We start from the raw sequence: 5066 nt of genomic DNA on the forward strand, positions 1-5066 counted from the left end.
CATATGGTACGTGTTTAGCCGTTTTCGTTCTCTGGCATATGTCGCAGTTTTGGACATATCGTTTGACATCGTCGCGCAGTCCTGGCCAATAGAATGACCTCGTGATGAATTGCGTAGTTTTAGCCGTTCCCCCATGTCCTGCCGTTCGGATATCATGCTGTTGTCGTATGATGTCTGTCCTTATCTTCTCTTCTTCTGTGATCCATTGTTTTCCGTCGTACCATATATTTCCGTCCTTCCATTGGCATAACCTCAGTGCAATTCCTTTCATCTCCTTTTTTCCTTCTTCCAAGACTTCTCTTATTGCCTGAATTGTTTTGTCTTTCTGCGTTTGCATTCTCAATTCCTCTTTTCTCCTTTGATGTGAATTGGATAACCTCCCTTGCCTCAAAGTAGGTTTTTGGTAATAGGGTCCATGTTTTTTGTTTGATTCTTTCGTCTTCTTTCGTTTGTGGTTTGTCGCTTGCAATTCTTGTGAGAGCATCTGGCTTTCCACTTTCTTTGCCTGGTCAGTATTCGATTTTGAAGTTGTATTTGCTGAGGTATTCCATCCATCTTATATGGCAGTGGTTCAGTTCTTTGGTAGTCATGAACGGCACCAGGTTCTTGTGGTCGGTTAGAACTCGGACTGGATGGTCGTTGTTCGAAACATATCTTCTCCATTCTTTTAACGCTTGAACTGTTGCTAATAGATCTTTGTTTGCAACATCGTAGTTGCACTCTGCGGGGGTCATTGTCTTGGATCGATAGGACACTGGCCTCCATTTTCCATCGTCGCATTGTTGTGATAGTATGCCTGAGCATACATATTTTGAGGCGTCCATCTCGATCATTGTGCTTCGGTTTGGGTTGAAATAGACCAATATGGGTGCTGATGTTAGATGCGTTCGTATTGCATCATATGCTTTTTGTTCTGTTTCTCCCCATTCCCATTTCTTGTCTTTTTTCGTTAGGTTATAGAGTGGTTTTGCAAGCCTGCTAAACCCCTCTATGAATCTTCGATAAAAGTTGCAGAATCCCATAATGCATTGAACATCGGTCTGGTTGTTTGGTTTGGCCCAATCCCATATGGCTGCTGTTTTAACAGGGTCGACCTTGACCCTACTTCGATTAATGATAAATTCAAGGTATTCTGTTTCTTCCTTATGGAATTCGCATTTTGTTGGTTTGATCTTCATTGCTGATCCTTGTATTGCCACAATGATATTGCTGATCTCTTTTTGGTGTTGCTGTATGTTTTCCGAGTATATGAGTACATCGTCCAAGTATACGATGCAATATATGTCGAGGTACTTATTAAGTACCTTGTTGATCCATATCTGGAATGAAGCCGGTACATTGGTTAGCCCGAAGGGCATAACCAAGTATTCGAACATTCCGTATATTGAGGCGAATGTAGTCTTCCATTCGACTCCTGCCTTGATGCGTATATTGTGGTATGCATCTTTGATGTCGAGTTTGGTGAAGTATTTTGCTGATCGTAATCTGTCCAGTGCTTCCCCAATCAAGGGTAATGGATATCAGTCCTTCTTGGTAACCGAATTGGGGGCTCTGTAGTCCACGCAGAGTCTCATTTTTCCTTCTTTCTTTTTGACGAATAGTATTGGGGATCCTCCTGACGCGAAAGAGTCTCGGATCCATCCTCTCTTTAGGTTTTGCTCGATGTACTTCCTAAGTTCTTCGAGCTCTGCTTCCCCTAGGGGGTATAACTTCTTATAGGGAATCTCTTTTGTTTTTCCCGTTTTTTCGTCTTTGTCCAGCTGAATTTCATGGTCGATTCCTGGTCTTCGAGGTGGAAGCTCCGTAGCTTCCTCTTCTTGGAATAGATTTGTGAATTGGTGATATTCTTTTGGAACTAATTCTTTCCATCCTTTTTTGCTTTGGTATTTCTTGTCCTGGATTGCTAGCTCTGTGCCGATGTTGATTTTTGCTAGAACCGCTTTTTCATCTTCGTATGTCCATTTGAGAATTCCTGTTGTATCTCCTCTTGGATAATATCGTCCCAAGGCTTGTGCTCTGATCTCTTTGATCTCAATTCTTTTTGTTGTATCGAGCTGGTTTTGGTCCGTACTTCCAAATCCCTTGTTTCCTCTTATGGTTTCTTCCAGTTGATCTACTTGATACAGATCCTCTTTGTTGATTTTTTTGATTATCAACTGTGCGATCCGATCGCCTTTCTGGACTTGGTAGTCTTTTTGAGCTAGGTTGGCCAGGACCACTTTGATTTCACCGGTATAGTCGACTTCGATCACCCCTGCTATGGTCATGAGTCGGTGTTTGACTACTAGACCACTGCGGGGTGCTATTCGTCCATAGGTGCCTTCTGGGAGTCCAATGGCTATTCCCGTCGCAATCGTTGCCTGACCATTGGCAGGTATCTTGATTCCTTCGTTGGCATATAGGTCGTGTCCTGCTCCCCCTTTGGAACCCTTGGTGGGCACTTTTGCCTCTTGATCTAGTCTTTGTATCCGGACTCTCTTGTCTTGCCTCATCTCGGCAAACTTTGCATGCAAAGTTTCTTCTTCCGCTTCTCGTATCGGTATTGAGTGGACCACAGGTGAACTGTTGAGACATTGTGTCGCACATAGTTCGCTTGTAAAGGTCATCTTGTTCTCATTCCAATTGATCGTCGGATTATGTTTCCGTAACCATGGCATCCCTAGGACTATCTCATGCTTCTTCAGATCTGCCACTTGAAAGGTTGCCGTTTCCCTATGGCTGTCAATGTCTATGGGTACTGTCGCCGTATGGGTTATAGGACCCATAGCGCTTGGCTTTCCATCCGCTAAGTAGACTTGTCTTGCTTTCTTCGCTTGTTTGGTGTGGAGGCCGTATTTGTCGTATATTTCTTTGTTGATGAAGTCTTCACTGGCCCCCGAGTCGAGCATTGCATATATTGTTGTTTCTTCGCTTTCTCTGTTGTATATCTTCGTTTTGATTATCACATGATCTACATCTTCTTCTCCTCTTTGCGTGTAAAGTGCCGTATAGTAGTTCGCTAATTTGATGGGTTTTCCAGGTCCACATCTTGGGTCTCCCAGACCACCATTTACTGGGGACCCTCGTCGTTTTCCGCCGGTGAATCCTCTGCTATCATTTCGCGGATGTTGCTTCTTTTCTGATTTTAGAAATAATTATTTCCCGCAGCTTTGTTTCCTTGGTATCCGTTGTCCGATTGGCTTCTGCATTCTCGTATCCGATGCCCTGCTTTTCCACACCTTAGGCATAGTTTCCCATTCATCCTTCTGGCATATTCTTCCTTAGACAGATTCAGAGCAGGCCCTGCTCTTGACTTGTCTAATTCCATTGGTTCGCCTGGTGGTAATGCTCGACTTTCTCCTTGAGGTGCTTGCGGTTTAAAGGTCCCCTCCACATTCCTGGATGATTGGACCATTCTCGGTGCTATAGTGTTTTCTGAGTTGCTCCGAACCAAGTTTAATTTGCTTTCTTTGTCGATTACCCATCTTCCAAATCATTCGGCTGTCGTATAGTGCAGGTCAGAGATTCCCCATGCCTCTCGGAGTCTCTCACTGCAGTTTCTCAGGAGGATGATGTAGAGAGTCGCATCATCAAACTCGGCCTCGTATTCCAACAGTCAACATTCGTTCCAATATGCTGAAAACATTTGTTTTCCTTGCTGGAGTGTTTCTAGCTTTCGTCTTGAGGTTTCTTTGGCGTTGGGATCTCCAAATTGTTCAAAGAGTGTCGCCTTGAACTCTTCGTATGTGACCCATTCCCTCTGCTTCCTTCCATCTTGGAAGGGCATGATCCATTGTCCCGCGAGTCCTCTGAGTGGAGATTCCACATATGGAATCTTAATTTCATCATGGTGATCTCCGTATCCCTTAACGGCAAAATATCCCTTGCATTGCGCTAAGAACATTCGTAGCTTATCTTCGGCTCCTTCGTATGTGTAAGGGCTCCTTTGCTTTTGGTTGTTGGACATTTCGTTGCCCTGTATTTCGCGTGGCTGCAAGAATTGCCTGAAACTGATTTTCAGTCATTCCAAGTATGCTGGTTCCAGGTGCCGGAGCGGCTGGGGCCGGTGGCCCAGGTACTGCGGATCCCGACATTCTCTCGAGTCGTGGAGTTCCAGCAGGAGAGCTATCGACTGGTGATACTTTCTCTGGGGTTACTGGGCTTGCTGCTCTCGAGGGCTCTGCTGAGACGTGATCTAGGGCGTCGCTGAATCCTCCTAGATTAAGATTTTGATCGTCGATGTCGATATCTCCTTCCGTATCTGGGTTGAAGGATGCCGTCTTGTATCGTTTAGCGTCGCACTAGGTGACGCTTTGTAATGTAACGATCCCTCTCTGGATAGTTAGTGCTTGGCGACGGGGAACGATACTTCTCTTCCTGTCTTCTTCTTCCTTCGTCTTACGGTAGCTTTAGGCCTCTGCCTACGTTACCGATAGTACAAGACCCTTGTCTTCTACCGGGAACGCCTATCCTAAGCTTTCTCTAACTCTTCTTCGTAAAGCGCCTTCCTTGGCGTAATGATAACATTGCAATAAAGATAACGATCGTAAAGGTGTTTTATATTCGTTAAAGTAATAAGTAGGAAAATTACTTAGAACAAAGCGTGAAGAACCTATCTTCCTCGACCGCATGGGCCTCCTTATATAGTGTTCTTCCCACTTTTAGTCATGTGACCTAAAGTGGTCACATGTGTGAAACCAAATCATAACAACTAGTCATATGACCAAAATGATCACATACTCAAAACCCATGACCTCGCTATGAGGTCATGTGCAAAACTCGTAAACCAATCATAATACAATAAGCAAGCTATATGACTCGACTGAGTCATATGCATGAAACCCATGACCTCATAATGAGGTCATGTGTGAAACATTAATCATATGCGCAAGGCTTACCCGTAAGACACATTCGTAAGGCATACTCGTCAGGCGCATGTCTCATGACTCATACTTGAGCCATGTGCGAAAGCATCACAAATCCCACCTATAACAAATCATATAACCCGAACAGGTCATATGTGAGAAAACAATAACATACCTGTGACTCATAACTATACATCACGTGAAAACCCTCAGCTCTATCCA

This window comes from Tuber melanosporum (genome assembly GCF_000151645.1).
Source record: "Tuber melanosporum whole genome shotgun sequence assembly, scaffold_121, strain Mel28".
In the NCBI taxonomy this organism is placed as follows: Eukaryota; Fungi; Ascomycota; class Pezizomycetes; order Pezizales; family Tuberaceae; genus Tuber; species Tuber melanosporum.